We start from the raw sequence: 22,714 nt of genomic DNA on the forward strand, positions 1-22,714 counted from the left end.
TGTTTCGCTGCAAGTCATCCATGTGACTTAAATTTTTTAATTTGACCAATGCATAGCATGTCATTCATCATAATGCATTTATTTATTTGTTTTTCCTCACTGATTCTGCCACAATTTTTCATGGTACAGTAAAACAAATGAATCAAAATACTTTATTGGCATGTTTTGTGTGTTTAATGCACACAAAACAAATAATAATAATATAATGATCATATTAACAATGCAATTAAATAAAATAAAAAATAGTATATGGTAATATTAAATACAATAGAGCAAAATGAATCTAATTTAATCATAATTCAATTTAATTGAATAAAATATGGAATATAATATGGAAATTATGACAGTAAATAATATCAATAAAATATACAATAGCTTCATGCGCATAAGAATGGCGTTTAAACTGCATGAGCAGTTAACTCAGTTGACAAATCTGTAAATTGTGTTGGCAATTTTCCACGTGACGTCACTGGATGACCTCCCCCCGTGGCTTGTGAAAATTTAACGCGTTGTGTAAAAGTTAAGACAGCAAGCTGTTCTCAGATCAGCACCGAATAGCGCCCCGGCGGACAATGAGAGACTTTCGGTCGGTCCGCGCACATATGAGCAGAAACAACGGAGCAAGAATAACAAACATTGGATAAAGTGCGCCGTGTGTGACAGGTCAAAGATCACGCTCGTCCACGCGTGTCGTGCAGGGAAGATCAGAGCCGATGAGGCAAACTGACACCTCGGAAAGGCTGAGCGATAAGACGGTAAGAGATAGCGAGTCTTACTCCACCTGACCCGGATAGCTCATCGTTATGGAGTTGTTATCGTATCAGACTTTTCCATTCGGATGTTAAATTACTGAAGGTACTTATATCCCAACATCGGCCATGGGGATGTGTCACAGCTTTAGACTGAGGTTATCACAGTCTGTCATCACGTACACCGGAGGAAGGACCGGTGCGAATCCCGGGATCGATCCCGAGACCGGTCATTCGGATCGGCAGCGGCGGGAAGAGGAGAGTGCGCGGATCAAAGCGGAGAAAAAGCGAAGCCGCAACATTGACGACAGCCTGAAAGCGGAGAAGAGAGAATATAAACAAACGCACCGGCTTCTCTTGTTAGGTAAGTGTCTTATAACTGTACAGTAGTTTAGTAGAGGCAGATGCATCCCATTTAAAGTTTCTTCTGGCCAGTCCAATGCCAAGAAGTTACCATAGTAACCATAGCTTTCACCGCAGGCAAAACCACATTATATACATTGTTTTATATTCATCTATACGAAATCTCCTTTCCCACATGAAAAATGCCTGTAGTATACTTGTAGTATTGTAAGAATTAGTACACATTACTTGAATACTGTAGTATACTTTAGTATTTCCTAGCAAATTTAGCAACTAGTACACTTTGTTCATGTGCACTACAGTAGTGTGTTATATACTAAATTGATGAACTAGTAAATACTGTAGTATTTTAATATTTACTATGATTAGGTTCAAACTTAAAGGTTCACTGTGGACCTTTTTCACGATTTCTCGTGGGTGACTACCACAAATATATTTTCAGCATTCTCATTTGCTCAAATAGCAAAAGAAAAACTCAACAATAGTGCTTTCCCTACATTCAACTAAATAAAAAATAGAGAGAGTCTGATAATGGTAGTCAAAAGAGAGCATGATGTCAAATTTACAGCGACTTCCATAGACGCCGTATAAGAAACACCCTGAATTATATATATACACATTTAATACAAACTATAAGGTTATAAACTTACATACGTTTGAATAAAATGAAAATCTAAAGCACTTTGGAGGATTTAAGATGCTGTTGACCGTTGAACAAAAAGGTCCAGTGAATTTAACTGCAGTATAATAAATTCTAAAATATTCATTCTTCTTCAAGAAGGTTTTAAGACTTTTTTTCAAATAGTTTGTTTTCTTTTATTTTCTCCCTCTTATTATGATGAGGATTTTTGTTGTTTCATTGTTCTTTCATTGTGTAACAATCCTATTTTATGATCTGTCCCGAAGTTATACTTGGAATATTACACCAATCGTGTGTCATGAGTAAGAACGAAAGCATCTAGTCGTGATCTTATCTGTCTAGAAAACTGGCATTACTTGTTTTATGGAAAATGGAAGTGATAACATTTCCTTTTTCCTGGGTTCTGTTCAGTTCTTTACACATCACGTCATACTATTTACGTACATATTTATAATCTATAATGGCTGCCTTTATTTAGACTGAAATGTAAATTAAGCAACAGTACTGGTGCCGGTGTGCTAGAATATTCGGTGTTGCACAAAGGTATGTAACTTCGTTCCTGAAAAGCAAAGTCATGCACAGTTTATCTCCACCTCTAATGAACAAGCTACTAAAGATCTTCATTGGTACTTCAAAATGACAAGAAAGTGTGCAACTGCAGGGTTGGAACGTACAGGAATAGATCATCCTCATACCATCCCAGATGAACTGTATATGGCTTCCTTTTTTCCGCTTAACAGAAACAGATAGTTTAAAAAAGTCAGGCACATTTTATAACACACTTATGTCCATGTCTAGGTCCAAACTTTCTGAAGCCTCACAAAGAATCCATCATTAAAAGTTATAATAACAACTTAAAAGTTAATAAAAATCTCATGAAAACAATTAATATTTTGAGCTTATTTATCAGAACTGAAACAATAAACAAACCATAAGAGAACATGAAGTTTAATTAACATTAAAATATGTTAATAGCTAAATCACATTGGGAGGTGAAATGAACTATGAAAACTACTCCCGAGACATGCCATAAACAATGAAATTTAAACAAACCTTTTCTCGTAAACACTGTACGCTTCCCTTCAGAAGACGCAAGTGACATAAGTATATGGACATAAAGTGACACATATTATTATTAAAATGATGAGAGTTTTATTTCCATGATATTCCTTTAACTCTGCTGGACTGTAGCCCTTCAGGAATGCAAGCAAGTTGTAATTTGGTGCTAAGTGTTATGATCATTTCGAGATAGAATGTAATCGAGGCCTTTAGATCAGAATATACATATTCTCTTGTTAAAAGTGTTAAACATTTCAAACAATTATAATGTCGAGTCTGAACTTATCGAATTCTTGGACCGCCCCTTTGGCCTTTCTGACAGTTTTGAAAGTGGTTTTACATAAGGCCTCATATGCTTCTACCTTTTTAAGAACAGCTTCTTTTTTTTTATGAGGGCAGCCCTTCGAAACAATTGAAGAAACTGTTTAAGCTCTGTGACCAAAATACTTCAGTCATGTGGGTGCTTAGTTCAAAAACAGATGACACACACAAACACACAAACACATGCAAAGCTAGTTATTGCAACCTTTGTAGTTTAAGATACTTTCACCATCTCGGTAAAGTGTCTGTGTGTAGTACAGCGTGTGTTTGTTTGAGAAAGGAGTGTGTTATGAGTTTAGTTCATAGAATATAATTTTGCTTTTTGTGCCTGATTATCATTTGTCAATTTAATGCAGAATCCGCCACAATGAGAATATTTGTAGCTCGGTTTGGCTCACTGTGTCTTTTTGATGTGGCCGTTAGACTGTTTCTTTGTTCTTTAAGCTGGATCTCATTGCTCACAGCTGCAAGCCCACAAGCGTCCCATCTTACGGATTAGTTTAAGTAATTGCATGTTGTGATTGCTCACTTAAACGCAATCACTTCCTCTCATAAGAGATAAAATATTGCATGAAATCAGATGGAGTGAGACCATAAGGAGTCTACTGTTGATCGTGCAGCTTTTTGCCTCCGTCTAAATGCTCACCATGACAAGGAATTCAACACATACCACATCCAGTTTTTAATAGATTTGCCTGTCGGCCACACAAAACTTGATAAAAAGGTTTAATTTGCAAACTTCTCGATGTCACATTGACAGTCACAACTGACAACAGCCTATTTGTTGGGGTGTGGCTATCTAACCATATCAGTTCATTTAGATTGTATGACAATAGAGAACCCCTCTAATTTCTGGAATTCCCTTTTTCTGTCTTGTGTTATATGAGATTGTGCATTATAAAAAACATATACCTTATATAGGTTTGAAAACTGCGGTTTCCTTACATGTACACAGGAAACATAAATCAAAACTACATAATAATTTATAGGCAACAGATCTTGATGATGCAAATATGACGTGAACATAATTGCTCATGGAATAAGTACCCCAAACTACCACATACTACCATTACTAACTACCAATGTAGAAAGAACAGCCAACATGTACCAAGCCTATACACGAAATCCCATGAAAATAATTTCATTAACTTTTCAGTGGTAGAATATTTCCTCGCAAACTCTCCGGACATCACAGGGTGCAAAACTGTTTTACAGTGCATTCAAATGATCCTCATTTAAACTCGTTGGAATCCCCCTTTGTAAAGCCATTGATGGATTACAAAACCTTGCTAAATTGCCTTTACAAAGTTCTTGTTGCACATGGGCTAGTGTTAAAATCGTATCTAATATTGTAGAAGGCTGCCACCTTCTGGTAGTACATCATAGTACAGCAAACAAACCCCCAGGGCATCCCAACCTGTGATTTATGCACACCTTTCACACTTACAGGTGATTACTGGTCACGGAAAAGATGTTAATTTTTATTGCATACATTGTTTCAGTGTTAAACCAAATTATAAAGTATCGTGCTTGGGCTATCCGAGATCAGGAAGATGATTTGTGTAGTGAACTTTGCGGTCATTTACAGGTTTGAGCTTCTGCAATTCACTTTTAAAACAAACCGAATCGAGAACCAGACTTTCCAAATAGAACTGTTTAGTCTGTGTCCCGTAACATCAAACAAAGATTAAAGGATCATAAAATAGACCACAGCGAGTCAAAAAATAGCTCCACGCAACGTCATTTTCCATTTCGGTCACTGTCATTCACAAGTTTATCTTTTATTTGTTGACATCACAGTAACTCGGTCCAATTGCCATGATCTCTCATCCTACAAATTCTGTATTTAGATGATTTGGTTTACTCTCTGTATCATCATGTCACTATTTTAAACCTTTTGTTTAAAACCATAGAAATAAATATGAGTTATATTTACGATTAAAATGAACAAATCAAAGTTAACGTTACAACATTTGTCAATTTGTGTATGTTTGGTTGTAGGATGTAATTGTAACTAAACTAAATAATTATTATTTAAAAGCAAAATATCACCAATGTCAGAAATTCTTTAAAAAAAAGAAACATTTGCAGAATACCAAAAATTGCATCTTAAAAGCAAAGTGCCTTCGCATTTTCAGACATAACAATTAGATAATCACAAAATACTTTCAATAGGACCCACTGGTTCAAAACATAGAAATTCTAAATATTGATGGAGGTTGGAAAGCTAATGTTAGGCTGTAATTATTAACAGCACTTTAAGCATTCCGCTGAACATAAGTGTGGGACTGTTTTATACTTTTAGCTGGTGAATCATCTCGTGTTTGTTATGTTTTACCTGCAGTTGCCATAGCGGCACATATCAGTAAGGTGTCTCTCAATCGTGAATCAAATCTAAAGTGCTTGCACATGTAAAATATCAGGAAGAATTTTGATTTCACATTTCCACAGCAATTACAAATATAGAAATGTTCCCTTCTGCTAATGTGGTGGGTTATTTCCACAGTACTAGTGGTAGTTTTAAGCCCTGACATATCTTAGGTGGTCCCCTTAAATCTCAAAAGGTGACCTCGCCTTCATAATTGAAAAGAGTGCTGCTACAATGTTACATTTAAGAACGTTTAAACGATTCCCATGTTTCTAGCCTCTGAGATGAGGCTGATCGTCGTTGTTTAACACGTGAAACGGGTTACTTTATAACCCATGAAGAACTAACCAGGCAAGCTTTTTTAGTACACTAAACAAAGTCTAGGCTGCGTGTTGCCTACTGGTTAAACCCGGGTGTCCGACCGCGGATGCGTTTAACGCGAAGTGAACGGCACATCCTCCACGTAGCCGGCGATTGTGCCGATAACGTTAGTCACAGATTAATCGGGTCGAATCCCGAACTTTATCACGTATGAATCACGTCTTCAAAGAGGGCGCCTTTTCTCCGCAGAATCGCCGCTTGCTGACGTTTTCTGGCTGTCATGTGATTACTCAGGGTTCAATGAGAGCTGTTTGCCCCACCCATCTCTTCAACGCTATCTATCTCAATGTAGAATTCAGAGAGAAAAGGAAATAATCTCTCAAAATACTCCCTCGAAAGGGATTCATCCGCGACTGTCGGGGAGGCAACGCGTTCCGTCCGTTGGGAAATCGTTGTCATCGTGGTATCGGATTTATCTCGACTTATCCCAAATGCACATGTATAGCCGATCTACCACCCGAATTCAAGAAGGATACAAAGCGTAGCTTGACAGCGGACTCGGACTGCGATAGCCGGTAAAACATCGACGGATTTTCCCGAAACGGTCGCATTTGCATCTGCGGTCGAGCCGCGAGGATCTCAGCTCGCGACAACGCGAGGGCACGGATGTGAGAAGAAATTCAAATCGCGTTAACGGAGAAGACGGCTATGGGCCTCTTTTGATTTGGACGAGCCGAAAAAAAGCGACCATCAGTCACCGTAACCAGAACAGGAGGGAAAATAACGTCAATCTTCGGGGGATTTTTCTCTTTTTGAAGCATCGGCGCTGTATTTTTCTGAGGCGACGTCGTTTCATAACGGAGTTAAAAGGTTCACGTCGGCCACGGCGCAGGGCGGAATGATCCACATGCCGTCATTTTGGTGGAAATATTTATTTTTTTAATTTGCTGCCACCCTTTCTATCTCGCTCTGCCCGTCTCGAATTCGGCACCGACGAACCGAAATTAATCGCGTCTCGCGGAGCCGTTGATGGTTTTAAAAGGAGCGGCGGGCAGATTCGTTATTTCGGGAAAGCGACCATGGATTCGCGACGGGAAATTTGCTAAAGCGCGTTTGGATTCCTGCTCCTCGGAAAAGCCGTCGTGGGAAGCCCGCCGCGAAATCGTTCATGTAACGTCGAAAGCTTCGCTGGATGCACGTTCGCAAGCCGATAGCGTTTGGCGAAATCTCTTATTTTATAGCAGCAAACGCTCGACGGGACTCGGCCGTCTGTAGGCCGGCCTAGTGTTTTCACCACCACCTCAAGCCCTCCCGTTCTAATAGCTTTCACATTTCCCATCGCTCCCACTTGGAAGAACGACCCTAACCATCTCTTAATCCAGGAGAGTGATGTGTGTACGACTATAAATGTCCCGGTTTTCCATCAAAGTGTTTTGATCGGAGGCCAAATCGAGGAATTTGGACAATTTATCCGCACGGTAAACTCACCTCCCCCCCCGCCACCCCACCCCAAAACTTTTCTTGGGTTTTTGGGAAAATGGGTTGTTTGGGCAACAGTAAGACTGAGGACCAGAGAAACGAGGAGAAGGCCCAGAGGGAAGCAAACAAAAAGATAGAGAAACAGCTTCAGAAAGACAAACAGATCTACAGGGCGACCCATCGACTACTACTGTTAGGTAGGTTGGGCTGTAAACTGATGCAAATACTTCCCGGTGTTGTGATGGTGCATAAAGCACAACGCGTAGTCGATTTTGTTGTGCGATTTTACACACCCTTCATTGGGATTCATGCGCTGTGGGGTTTGACAGCAAGGGCTCATGTTATGCTAGTTTGCATAATACTCCGCTAAAATCTCACCGTTGGTTTATGATGCACAGGTTTGGCGTTATGGAAATATTCGGGTTTACCTGATTTCGTACGTCACGGCACAACAAGTGACCACGTCCATTCATTTGAATCACGCTATCTCCCAACACCCACAACCACAAACAGTACTACCAGACACGTTTCTTTACATAGCTTTGTGTTATTGGATTGGTCTTTGGTCTAGATTAACTTGTTAGTCATAGAAACAGTGTGCTCATCTTTATAGCTGCTGTTGTGAAATGTCATTCATAAGCATCTTTTAGGGCATTTTAGCACGTTTTTGATTGGATTTCAAGACGTTTGCTCATTATCAGTGTGCTGGATGTGTGTGCCCACCTTTATCCAATCTATCTCTTTAATACTTATTTATACATGTGGCCGTGACCTAACATGGACTCTTTATCATAACACTTTTATTGGTTTGGCATGTCCGGCATCCCAAAAAATGGAACATTTAGGTTCAATCCTCAGAATTTCCAGTCTTTATATTTGAAAGTTTTGTGAATATTTCTCTCATATATTTCTACTGCCCTGACCCTAAAAGAAGGCATTTCACAGCATGCCATGAATTTGTTTTAGCTCTAGTTTGATGTTATTTATTGTCTTAGAAACTGGTTTCACTTACTCGAATACAAACCAGTTCACTCTGACAGCCTTTTGTTTAGTGTAGTTAAAAATGCATTGCAAAATCAAGGTGTTGTTTTAAGCGTGGCGTAACATTTGAAATCATACTCTTTGGTATTAAAGGAAGCACATATCTAAATAGTTGATTTAGAATGTGTACAAGTATGATAATTTGAGCATAAAAGTGTAATTCCTGTATGCAAACCGGCTTATTTAACACAATTGAACGCTGGTGACAAAGTGTGTGTCGAGATAAAGAGGTTTTCCACATACATCTGGACTTGGGGTCTAAATAAGAGGATGTTTCTCAGCTTTTATGTTTCTGTAAATGGTACCTTACAGCCAGCGGGACTGAGATAACCCGTCAGATTTTTTAAACTAGGAAACTCTGATGACAACTGATCAAAAATTGAATCATTCAGTTTTGTGAATGTTTGAGGAATATGGCTCCGTGAGACTTCAGATGGTGTTGTGTATGTATACGGTGAACGAAATGATCTTGATGCTATTTTGCTTTAGTTTGCATTCTCTTTATGTGAAACAAGTTGGCGTTCACTTATAAGTGCATTAATGGTGACATTGGAGCGTGTCAGCATCGGGCACATATCAGAATGAGCATGCAAAGTCTCTTTGTGAAAAAGAAGTTGATATTAAATACGGAAGCAACAGTTGCATTTTTATTTTGATTGTAGAAATGATGGTGCTGAAAAATCTCAAATAGATAACAAGCTTTCCAGTTATGAGTTTTCAGAAAAATAATTGGAGGTTATAGATAAAAAAGTCATATACAACTTTTGTTTCGATGTCACAGAGCGGTCAGACCATTTTTCCTTTTATCGTGCACAGATTTTCTGCTGGGGCTGCATGTTCCGTTTGCCATTTAAAAGAAATGCTACTGTGAAATCTAATTAATTATTCCTGTTGAATCAGGTGATATCCGACCCCCCCCCCCCACATCCCTTGTGATTTATATCTTTCTTCTCGTCTCTCAGGGGCTGGAGAATCGGGGAAAAGCACCATCGTCAAACAGATGCGCATTTTACATGTCAATGGCTTCAATGCTGAGTAAGTATACGTTTCGCATCTATGTGTTTTGTTAATGTTGCCAAATGCGAACCGAACTACATTTTCTTTCTTAGACATTATCTGTTAGCAAAGCATACAGTAAAGTTTGATTTAGAGTAAAATGTAGTTTTTGCAATCATCACAACTTTTGGCGGGAACTCTTTTTAGCTGTAATGTATTTTAGCCTCAAATACTCTGTTTTCTGTCCTTTTTAGAAATATTACAAAATTATTGACTAGCTGGTTTACCTTTAGGTCACAAGCAATACAAAGCTAATAAGTTTATTTGTACGATTGTAAAACTGTTATTCATTCATGTGGACTTCTTTTCTAAAAATAATGTGATGAATGGGTTCATATTTCTTATGTTACAACTAAATAACTTGCCTCTTTATTAATAAAATGAAGTGAATGCTTAACTGAGAAAGCGCTTTTTTTACAGAGAGAAAAAACAGAAAATTCAGGACATCAAGAATAATATAAAAGAAGCTATAGAGGTTAGTTTTTGTAGCATTGTAAACATGCAATATGTATATTATGAATACTAAAATTGCGTCTGTCTTTGCCCCTCTTTAGACTATTGTGTCGGCAATGTCCGCGTTGGTACCTCCGGTTCAGTTAGCCTGTCAAGCAAATCGGTTTCGAATCGAATACATCCTCAATTTAGTCAATCAGAAGGACTTTGAGTTTACATCGGTGAGTAAAATGGTATTCACTCACTCTATCATCCCTTCCTTGTTTCCATCAGTGTTTCATCTACCATTTGAGTTGGACATGAATAATAAACTTACAAATAATGTTTGATTAGTGTACATGCACTTAAAAATAAATATTTAAGAGATCCCAGATGGTCATTTTCTTAACCCAGTTGCAATGAAAGGGAAGGGTGACTGTGGGTGCTTCCAGTCCCCTTCGCCTCTAACTATATTAAATAACATATTGGACATTTTGCTGGTTTTGTATTCAGCGAAGGATGAGAACTTATGTGTTTGGAAAGATACGAGAAATGATATCAGAAATGGCATAACATACATCATACACCTGATGTTTGATCTGAAGATGCTACAGGTGTTGTGGGATTCTGAATAAATGCAAAGAATGTTCACATGAGACTAAACCACAAGTTTTCCCATGTGTTTGCTTTTTCTCATGTGCATCGCGCAATTAAAATTAGCAGCTATTCCTTGCTTGGGGACAACACATAGGTGAATTGAAAGAGCGCCCCACCTGAGGGAGATGTGGGTGTGCGGTTGTGTGACACTATGGTATAATGGTGTGGCGTTCATTACCACTGATTACCTGTAATAACCTCTAAACTCTCCCTGAAGAGAGGCCTCACCTGAGCCACACACCTTGACACTCAGGACCTCCCTGCTCCCTCATCACCCAAACAGGTGCTCTGACCCACGCCAGTGGGCCGTGGCTAAGATTTAATTACAGGTGACTTGAATCTGGTGGCCCTGGGGGCTTAAAAACAGAGAAGTTGTAGTTTATTCACGCGGAGTACTCCGTAGTGGAATAACTTAAGTCGTATCGGTGGATAGACATTACTTAAAATGATTAAATCATGAATTCGGTGATTTGAAATAGTTTTGTGTTAACTACGAACCTGATGAACTTGGTAATTGTTAAGGAGGATTTTGAGATTTTATACGTTTTGGACGGGTCTCAAAAAGACTGGAAGTTGGAAGGATTGGATTTGTTGTCGCCATTACAGTGAAACTTCAGAATTGAGTGGATGAGGTTTACTACAAAGAAGAGACTGCCCAACCCTCTCTCGCTCCGTACGTCCCTCAGTGGCCCCAGGGGCCGATGGGAACCAGTCTAACTGGTTGATTGTGTGACTGAAAAGAGACAAGAATAAAAAAGGCAAAAGTAATTATTGACATTTATAACGTAGCCATGTCACTTAAGAATAAAAAGTAGCCTACTTTGTGAATGAGTCTCATGTTTTTACAGAGTATATTATTAAACCATGTTCTGCTTGTTAGCTGTGAAGCTTGGAGGAAACTGGTGAAAGGACAGATGTCAACGAGATATAAAAAAGTGCACACACGACAAGCCTGAGCGTTACCCTACACCTGAAACACCGCACACCAAATATTGGCAGGTTTAGTTGTTTTGAATAGCCGTCATGGTCAAGTTATTTACGAAACACTATTGTACTTATGGTGTTTACGTCACGGTGCCAAAATACTGCTGGCACATGTTCTGTAAAGTACAGTTTCAGTAGTAATGTAGTAGTTTGTATTATTTGATGTTAGTTGTGTTGTGTGTAATGAAGTGCATTAAAAGTTAAATTCCAATTCTACATAGACATGTTTTAATAAAGTGAGCGTAACAAAAAAGCTTCTGCACAAGCCACATTGTGTTTTTAACTTTCAACAACACAACACTTCCCATAACTCTGCGTGCACTTTTGAAATTCCTCTCAGAGCTGGTCGGTTTGGTTCTTTCATGAAGCATTTTGAAATCCCAATGAATGATAAAAGGTGTGCAGTCACTGTGTGTATATTCTATTTAGCAATAAACCAACCTTAATAATCACAAAATATTTATTATTTAATTAAAAACATTTTTTTTTATTGATTTCATCAAACTAAAGAAAGATTACAGCACTACACATCATCGTACTGGACATCACGGAAGTACGATTATTTTCGAAAGCAGTCGACCTCCTGAAATGGTGCAGTGCAATGGGCGGAACAAAAGCTTGAGCACACAATAAATAATCACATTATCCCCGCATAAATGTTGATTCAAAATAAGTTTGTGTTGTTTACATAATGCACGTACCTACTGATTGCCAACAATACCCAAACATATGACTCCGTTTCACTTACCCCGTGCGGATCATGTATGGCATCTTTTAGCACTGGGACGGCTCAATCTATCAGTTTTAAACGATCTGCAAATTCAGCGTTATATCCAGCGTTTATTTAACATTCATCACCGAAATGCTCTGAACAAATAAACTTGTTCTGAAAGATTCCTCAAGTTACTCGAATACTAAAAATTAATTGAGGACAATTTCCCCACGGACCGTTTTTACTAACTCGCAGCCCGGTAAACTCAAATTATGTTATAGGGCTCTCAAGTCTCACGTATTCAACCTGCCATAATAAAAGTCTGGTTAACTCTGTATTTTATGTGGACAAAAGTATTACTATTTAATGGTAAAAAAAAAACTAAGTTAGATAAACTAAATGAATCATGCATAATCTGAAGTTAGTTGTTTACCTTTGAAATAATTCTTTCTAGTTTTATCAATATTTTTTATTTATACATTTGTATTATATTGCATTTTGAATGTAATGTGGCAATGTAATGTATGCAATTTAAGCAATAAATACTACGTCATAGGTCCAACTCATTTTTGACAAGTTGACCATGTTAAGCATATGAAGCTAGCGCGTCTAACGGTGTAAAGATGTCAGAATGCATGAAATGTCTTGTAACCCCACCTTGTAAGATAAAGGTACTGGTTCGCCTTTTCGGTGAAAATCTTTATTCCAAATTTTTTGTCTTTGTAGACTTGGGATTCATTTACCTACTGGAGCTCTGGTGTATTGTTGAAACAATATTTTTCATCCATTTGAAAATATTCAATGTATTAATATAGGTGTTCTCTTAAATTACTTGTTTTCATCTCTATATTGAGATATACCATTTCAACCAAACAACCAGGGGCGTAGAAGCCACTTTTAGAAACGGGTGATTCTGTCCCCCGCACTATTTTTGACCCACTGCCTATATTTCAGCCTGTGTTCTCTGGTGTGTTACTTAGATTTGAGTTAAGTAACATTCAGCCAATCACAAGCCAAATCATGTCTGCCAATAGCTTCAAATCTACTGATGGGAGTTGCGCTAGTTATTTCTTTCATTCACTTCTTTGCTCTTTTGGCGGTTTCGGGGTAGGATTTGCGCCACAGAAAAAGCAGAGGACGATTACGTCCTTTTCTCAAACACACTGTAAGCTAGTTCGTGTTAATTCACGATAACACAAATCATCCGATCAAATTTACACGTTATGATTTTAAATGATGGGACGTGACAAGAATTAGGCATGTGACGCGTCACATAATGCCTAGTGTGTGTTATATTCTCTCCTACTTGTATTCGCTTACTCGCTTTGGATGATAGCATCTGCAAAATGAGTAATATGCATAATGATTATTGGGTTCTGTTGACTTTTGTCATGGCGCTCGCGTCCGGAATGGAATTATCCTTAATTCCCACCAAAGAAAATCTATTTTGCGCCGAGTACTCATCATTTATTATCATATTTAGTACTTTAATTCATTACGTTATGTACTTAACTTTAACCAATCTGTAGAAAAGGCAAGCTGTAATGTCAATAGTCAAATCTCACCTGTTTCTCACCTGGACTCACATTCTGGAGAGGTTGAGTTACTGTTCTCTCCTCTCTCTGTCAGTGACGAGGCAGTGCTTTCTTAATTGTGACTACTTGCCAATGTTTTAAGGAATTATTTCATTTTATGTTTGAATTGTTACATTGGTTATATTGTATTCAACTAGTGTTTACTGGACTATTTGCCATCATGCCATTTTCCCAAAATTGCTGCTGGGTGCTCTAAAATGCCAACTGGTTTTCTATATAGAATTTATTATATGAACATGTACATTATGTGCATAATAAGTTTGGCCTTTGAGGGTCACATCACCTGACAGCTGTCCCTCCCACTAAAAGGGCTGCTGCAAACACCACAAAGTTTGTGTTCATAATATATGTCTCTGTACTGTGCATATTCATTTAGTATTTATGAACACGTGCACATACATATTTAGGAAATATTTCTATATATTTCTATACATTTACCAATCATTTAAATCATATACAAATGTTTGTTCATTTTTATATTTGATATTTTTCTTAAATGTTTGCGTCTATGTTTGTTTTTATAAGTATAAAATTAATACGCACAGTACACAGACATATATAATGTAAACACAAACCTTTAATCTGGATGTGATTAATCGCGAAAAAATCCCACAAATATTCAGTGATTAATTGTTTGGATTGCAGTGATTAATGGTTCGCCGTCTTTTATACTTTCCAACAGGAGTTTTATGAACACACGAAGACCCTGTGGCAGGACGATGGAGTGAGAGCTTGCTTTGAAAGATCCAATGAGTACCAGCTAATTGACTGTGCACAGTAGTGAGTATTCTGTTAAACACATACATACTGTTAAATATCTCTTTCTAAGTCATTTGTGCATGTACATTATAGTACACAATTAAAACGCAACTGTTCCTTTTTAGTACGAAGTGGAAAGAATCAAATTCGTGAAATAAATGATTAGAAAAATAAAGCAAAATCAAACAACCTAGTGACCTTTACTGTAATAATTAAGATACACTGTTCTAAAAATATTTAATTTTAAAGCTGCAATCTTTACTTTTTGCCTCTAATGTATATCGCAATCTCTATTTGAGACATAAAATTTGCTTTGTGTATTTATCTTCATGTGGGTTTAGAAAAAACTTAAACAAATAGTATGAACCTATTAATATTTAATATAATTAAAGAAATAAATAATATTTAAGGACATGGTTTTAAACATGGACTGCTTAAAGATTTGTATAATAACTGATTTTTAGTGTTTACAGATAGTTTACAGATTAAGAAATTCAAACATATTTGTTTACTAAACAAAGTACTTAAAATCGAAAAAACCCCACAAATTTAGTTTGTATTTAAACATTTGTGTACATGCACAACATTGCTTCAAACATTGATTAAACTTTATAAAAATGCTGTGTCATGGTGCAATACTTGGTATTCGAAAGCGAGTCATTTTGTCCAGATTGATTCTGCGTGGCAGGAAAATCTTTGGTCAGATCGGTCGTGTGCATAAACCTGGACTAAAACTGTTTGTCTCACTTTATAGCATATATCTGTCTTGATTTATACATTTGCGAGATGACAGGAAACAATGCAGGAATGTGAAGGAGAGATTGGACAGATAGATGGTTGGAAACGACATGAAGATATCGTTTGAGGGTTAACTTTAAATTCAAAGAGCTCCTGCATTGCGGTGTGTGTGTTTGCATGTTCGTACGACTGTGTCCTGTCCTCTCTTACATCCACTGGTGGTTGTTGTGGATCAGACGCTGGGCTGAGCCATTTCGACCGGAAGTGGCCCGCTGCACGCTTATGTAAACGTAGAGCAGAGAGAGAGAGGGGGCTATTTTTAACTTGCGCGCACCAGAAGGAGACCGTTCGAGAGAGAGGGAATCCGCAAATAATGCATCTCTCCTCTGAATGGGAAAAATTTGCTTAAATTGATAAAGGGCGGCCACTCACAAGTGTTCAGAGACCACACCGAATGCAATGAGAGACAGAGAGGAGCGACAGCGAGGTTTTTAGCCTGCACACGCATGTTTAACTAGAGACGAGCGGCTGATGCTCGCTAGTACCGTTATGAGCTCATTATTCATCCTCAGTGTTTTCAAGGCTCTTCCTGTCACATGGCCAGGTGTCCATATTGAGAGTGTTTGTGTTTTCATTCATCTTTGTTTCTGAGCCGCAGCAGTTCTGTGGGCTCAATAATTTTATCATTGACGTCGAGGTGAACAAAAGCATCTACGCAAAGAAAGAAAAGAACGCCGTTTGTTTTTGTTCATCCCGTAACTTCTTTCAGATTCTTTCTTCTATCCTGTCCAGCTCTTCCTGTTTTTGCCCTTCGAGTAACTTCAGTGACAGATAATGGCTGAGATGGTCGTAATGTTAAGAATGATTACATGGTTTTTGTAAACTATAAAGCATTGCATTTTGTGCCGTTTGTTTCATAAATCTAGTGGATCAATAAATTGTAAAAAAAAATACAAATGCGTGACCTTTGTCATTGCTAAAATGGACAATATGTTCTGTGGGTTTTTAATATACAGCCACGGAAAAAAGAAAGGGAACATTTCAGAGGCAGTTTTTGTGATTTGACTATTTGTAGATACGTGTTTAGGTAAATTTAACAAATTTGTTTCATTCTGTGAACTACTAACAACATTACTCCCAAATTTCAAATAAAAAAATTGTATTTATTTGCATTAAACTTTAGAAACCGGTGAAAATAACAGTTAAGATGCTCGTTATTTTTTCAGACCTCAAATACTTCAACGAAAATGAATCATGTTCGCGTTTAAAGTCCCTGTGAACCAGAAGTTGCGATCGTCTTGTAGATACATGTTTAGGTTAAATTAATAATTTAGCTTCATTCTGTGAACTACTTATAATCTTCCTACCAAATTGCAAATAAAAATATTGTCTCTATTTGCATAAATAAAATCAGGAGAAACCGGTCAAAATAACAGAAAATATGCTTTTTATTTTTTCAGACCTCAAATACTGCAACGAAAAAAGTTCATATATTCATATAAGTCCCAGTGAACCAAAAGTGAACCAGAAGTTGGGATCGTCTTTACTTCCTTAGTCTCGATTCACATTTCACGTCTTTTCCGCGCAAAAATTTGTTGTTTTAAATGTAGACCAGTGTTGGGTAAAACTAAGTAATTAATTACTGCAATTTTAATAACTTTTCCCTTGATAACCTAAAGAAAGGGATTACTCTTTTTTTCTGTAATTTAATAAATTACTTTTGATGTAATTAAACTAAATAATTTGTGTAATATATGCATCTGCAATAGTGGGATTGACATTAAAATTTAAATCTGTAAACTGTATGTATAATTCTCACATTTGCAAATACTTTGGTCAGTAAATAAGAGTCCTTTATGTAGTTTAATATTATTTATTTGAATTAAATATTTCATGTCCATCCTTGAATCACTTAACTAATCAAGGTTGATATGGGACATAGAAAGCAATTAGTAATAATTAACTAAATAATTTTTAGAGAGAGTACTTTGTACAGTTATTTAATTACACTATTGAATATGTAATCAGTAACTCGTAATCAATTACTTTTTCAGAGTAACTTACCCAACACTGTTGTAGACTTGTGGCAGGCACACTTTTTGTGGCGTGTCGGCGTTGCATCAAATTGAAAAAATATCAATTTTTCAGAGCGCCGCAAGCCCACAACAGGTCATGTGACAAGAACCAACCAGCCAATATAGACAAGCTCAGTGACTATGGAGACACAGATGATCACAGCAAACTAATTCTAGTGGCAGAGTTATTGCAAGGTATTTTCAGTGCATATAATCCATATATCCTTTGTTTATACCTCCTCGTCTCAAAGGCTATCGTGGCCCATGGTTGCTTCGTGACGACAGATGCCAGGAGAGCGCAATGTGTAGGGCGCTTTGGGGAAAAAAAGGAGAAAGCGGTCTAGCTCGCGTTTTCCGCACGGATTTAGACGCGAAATGTGAATCAAGCCTTATTCTGATGCATTTCCGAGTGAAAATTTGTGGGCGTGGCATGCATTTTTCACTGAGTGTTGGATTTATATAAACAGCTGTTGCATTATGAAATAATACTGGCAAAAGACTGAAAGTTGAAAGGGAGGAGTTAACTTAAAAGGCATTTGGGGATTTTAACCGAAGATTATGAGTGTATATGAATTGGCTCACATTGATAAGCTAATAGCTATAAACTTAGCAATATTTCATGAAAAAATAGGAACTGTAATTTTTTATTTCACTGGGATTTACAAAAGTAGCATATTTAGGAAAAGTTCAACAATTTTTTTTACGTGATAACTTGTATTTTCATCAAGTGTCTTGTCATGCAGTCTTTTTGGCATTACAACAAAATCTACATGAGGACTTGTTGCACGATATTTTTAATATGACACTGTTCTGGGGAATAGGTCGGTAGCAACATTCTCTGTTTAAGGAAGAATCATTTACATTTATGCATTTATCAGATGTCTTTATCCAAGATTGTTTACCATTCTAATCAGTTGGATTCCTTTTTTTTTTAGTTTAATGAATTTTCGTTTTAAAACTGGACAATATTATCTATAAGGTTTTCACACTTATAGACAAATGTGTAGGTTATGTATAAAATGTGGTGATATTATATAAGACATTTCTGTATTTTGGTTGCGCAGAGAAATGCCTTTGTGCTTGTTCACGTTTCATACTGCGCGTGGAGAGAAGAAAATTCCTAAATCATCCGCCATGTTTCTTTCCCGAGCCTTTCTCTCCCTCTCTTTCTCCCCCTCCCTGTTTTGCGAAACCAGACCTGTTCTTTCTCTCAATCTTTTTTTCCCTCTCTTTTTGACTGGCCCTTCTTTACCTCTCTCTCGCTCGCGCACTCTTTTCTTTTTCTCTTTCTGTCTGTCTCTCCCTCTCTCTGGCCTCTCTCCAGTCACACAAGATTTGGAGCTGATAGTCTATTTATAGCGCCTGTGGTTCTGTCGCTATGACAACCGAGCTGGAGGCCAGGGCGCCAGGGAGCTATTTTTGGAGCGCCGCTGTAATGTCAGACACAGCCTTCTCTATTTTCTTTCTCTTCCACCGTTCCCTCTTTCCTTTTTTCTGCCGTTCCCTTACCGCCATTGCCAACTTACAGAACTGCGTGCATTCGCACGTAAGGAAGAGAACATACATCAGAGGCTATCGATATAATGAAGTAGCATATTTGCAGAGGTGAAAGAAGTGAGCTTTGTTTTTTACAACGCAGCAGTAAGAGAAACCTTGTTTACCAAGATTGTATGATGTTGGACGTATGTAATGCACCGCATTCTTTTCTTTGAGATGGGAACAATAAAACGGTTGCAATCGATGCAGCAATGTTTTTTCAACAATAAACTTTTGTTGTTGTACGCCACAGTGTTTCTGAAAAGACTTGCTGATAGATCCCTGAACCGTGCCACGCACACATGCTTTGAGACTAAACAGTGTTTGTCGTACTGTCCGTAGAATCTGCCTCATCCACACTCTTAATACTCGACGGTTAACTAGATGAGCCGTAACATTAACCAGATTAGTAAGCGATGAGGATATTATCAGCTTTACACTGCAAATACACCATCGGCAAACGGCGCATTCTGCTATTTGTTGGCAGAGCTTTATTTTGCATGATTGCATTGCTAAAATTATGATTTGTCAAAATCAATTATTGTTTTTAGAGGAAAAACAAGTCACTATATAGTATGTTTGGTTTAATGTCTATTTACTATTTTTATCAGATATTTTCAACAACATTTATTTTTCTGTAATAGACCACAGCAATAAATGTTTTTCAAGTTTTAACACTGAGTGTTTAGCTGCAGGGACATTCAAAATATTCAAGTTTTCACTTCGATGTTTCATATAAAAATCGATAATTCTTATTCTTATAAATTTAAACTCATGTCTATGTGAATTAAAAAGTGTTTTTTGTCCAAAGCGAAGACTTACTAAGCCGCTTACTAAATTATGGATTTACTGTACGCTTTCTCAGGTGGAGGAACATATTTGGTTTTTAAGAGGTCTGAATATTTCCGTGACCTTTAAAATAATCTAGCAATACATTAAATATTGTTAGTAATACAGTATGTTGGAGTGTTTGTTTGGAAACCATAGAACAGCTGTTTGGCTCAAAACACTGTCTGTGTGATAAATTCCACTCGTTTTGTTCGGCCCGAAACCCTTTTTGAAAGCGAGTAAGTTATTAAAATCAAGCAGATATGCCCAGATGGGTCAGATCACTGTCAGTTTGAAACTTTTGCAGTTAAGCATTGACAAAAATATAGCTCTAAATAAGGATTATTATTAATAATACCAAACCAAGATCTTAGACCTAAAAGTAGATTTTTCTAGATATTAATATGAATGTAATATTATTGTTTTGGATGATTCTTAAAAGACAGCCTTAAAATGTTATATGTAGGATTAAATTAGATGCTGTAACAACATTTCTTTTAGTTAGTGCTTTGTGTAGATTACTTTTTTTACATGTTAAAGGGAGTCTAACAGAAATGCAGTTCTGTCCAAGTCAAATGATTCATGTGATGGTTTGTGTGTGTGTCCAGACAGTCCATTTACCGCTCGTAGTGTTTACATTTTTTTTAGTTTATTGAAGTTGCTGTCTAATGACATTTAGCTGCATGCAAAGAACGGCTCAGATGTAGCATTGAATTTAAGTCACCGTGAATTTGAATGTCCTTCCTTTTTGTGCATTTGTAATCAAAACTACAATCCACGTTGCAGCGTTGGAAACGTTGCTACTGTTGACAGAGGTCGAGGCAACTAGAATTTCACGTTCTCGAACTTCCTGCCGTGTGGGTGTTTGAATTCTAGAATTCCACTCGAGTTGGCTTTGGATTTGCAACGCAGGCCTAAATATACCGCGTCGCAGCTATAGCTGTCTCTTCTGCTTGGCATTACGACAGCGGAGGCTATATGTGTTCTGTACCCAGAGGGGCATGAGTTGTATCATATCTGACCAGCGGACCGGGCTATTGTTGGAATCCTTCTATTATTAGAAAGAAAGGCAATAATTGAGATATGGTGTATGACAACGTCTGTGGTCACAACACAACTGCTGTTTGTCTGTCTATCTGTCCATCTGCATTGCTACTTTAGTTATTTTGTCTCCAGTCTGTCTAATCCATTGTTTGCCTGCTCTTTTATTTCTCGGTTTCTTCCGCCTCTTCCCATGTCATGCGCCGTAATTCAGCACTTTCATTTGTATGGCCTGGTGTATGTGTCGCATGCACATGTTCGTGTGTGCACTTACACCCACACTGGTGCAGTTTCAGGCTCATACGGCTGTGTGTGGGACCTACAGCCTTGCCGTCACATTTCAACCCTCCATGTCACATTCCTGTTTAACTTGGAAGGGGGTGCACGGGCGCGTCTGGCCTGCTGATTCCTCTCGCTTTCTCCGATTTCAGCGCAGAGAAAGAGACGGGATTCGTAGGGAATTTAACAACAATTGTTTTGAATCCGATTTCACCTAACAGTTCTGGATCTGTCATTTCCTTAAAGGTTTTTAAAGATGGTGACTTTTCATTGATTTATATTCAAATAGTGGTAGTATTTTCGAAATACTTCATAGTATTTCAATACAGTGTTCTTTTTTGCAGAACGCAGACGTTTGAGTACTACGAAGATTGTCATCAGCAGGAAGAGTCTGACTTTTCTGCTTTTTTTGTGTTGGTTGGAGATAAAAATAGTATTGCCATGTTGAACGGAGCACGAAATTCTGCAACCTTAAACGGGAATAATAATAAAGGAATAGTGATAACTCTTTAGGACTTTAAACAATTCTTAGTAAAAAAAAACATTTTTGGCAGTATGTTAATAAAAATAAAAAAATTGTAAAAACTTCTGAGACATAAACCAGTGTAATAATCACATGACAAAAGGACATTTTTAAATAGTTTTAAGTACACATAGATCGGTATCGTTAATTTTAAATTGTGACTCAATGATAAATAACTATGATTAAATTAGTCAGCATTCGAGTCATTAGACGGATTCAAGGTAATAATTTACTGTATTTTTGAACAATTCTTTATAAACATCTGGCTAATGATTCATTTGTTCGGCAGTCAAACAGTTACGCTTTCTCGTTGAGTGTAACACAACACATTTTGTCGCGATGCCATCTTGTCCTTTAATCATTTTCAATTTACATGGTAAACAAGAAGTTTAGTCAATGACCGTCTTCTGCTACCGAATCTAGAATGAAGAGTATTTTAGTACGATGTTCAGATTCATGGGCAGGAAAATGCAGAAGTACTGTTGATACGTTTTTTGGAGACGGTTTAGAATCGAATAAGGTTTATCTGTTCCCAACCCTACAAATGAACAGGCAGAGGTTGTGAATTAAAGAAAAAAAATGTAAACGACACGCGCTCAAATTCCGGCGAAATCTGCTGATCTTTCTGCTCAAGCGTGTGCAAATTAAATAAAGACATGCTTCTAAGATGAGATTTCGGCATGGGCTTTTTTCAATCGAGATGTCTGTATGGACGAGGATCTAGCAGCCGAGTTTCAGCCGTCCCACCATCTTGTGCCTCCTGTGCATTTGCGGCCGTTTCTCCGGATAGTAGCCTGACTAAGACAGCAATTCTTGATCGCCCTCCCTCCCTCTGTTTTGCCCTCTCTTTCCCTCTATGTTGCCTCTCACTAGAGCCGATCCATTGACTAGAGCAGCAGCGTCTGACTGAGCGCTCTGATCACTATGACTCAGAACCCTGCCTGCTTTGATCTCCAGCACAAACATGCGCCACCTGCTGGCTCGCTTTGCGGCTCCAGTGTCAGCTGTCTTTTTTTCTCCCATTGTAGGCTGTGCGGTGATTTAAAATGTATGTGGAAGTTATTTCAATAGGTGTGTGAATGAAGAACTACTGCATTGGAAATAAAACTGACACTTTTGTAATACTATTGTTTTATATATTACCATGAAATATAATGT

The 22,714-nt window shown here is 37.6% G+C and overlaps 1 protein-coding gene across 2 annotated transcripts in view; it reads right to left on the minus strand.

Moving 5' to 3' along the window:
* tubb1 (tubulin, beta 1 class VI) overlaps positions 1 to 22,714 on the minus strand; it is a 37,451-nt gene that overhangs the window by 5,531 nt on the left and 9,206 nt on the right. The window contains exon 1 of one of the 2 annotated variants that reach the window (XM_056749993.1): positions 10,715 to 10,842. The exons of the other annotated variant lie outside the window; for it this stretch is intronic. The gene's annotated coding sequence lies outside the window, so the exon portion shown is untranslated. Of the gene's footprint in view, positions 1 to 10,714; positions 10,843 to 22,714 lie in introns of those variants that run through there. 2 annotated transcript variants of the gene reach the window in all.

Source organism: Triplophysa dalaica, chromosome 6 (genome assembly GCF_015846415.1).
Source record: "Triplophysa dalaica isolate WHDGS20190420 chromosome 6, ASM1584641v1, whole genome shotgun sequence".
Taxonomy (NCBI): Eukaryota; Metazoa; Chordata; class Actinopteri; order Cypriniformes; family Nemacheilidae; genus Triplophysa; species Triplophysa dalaica.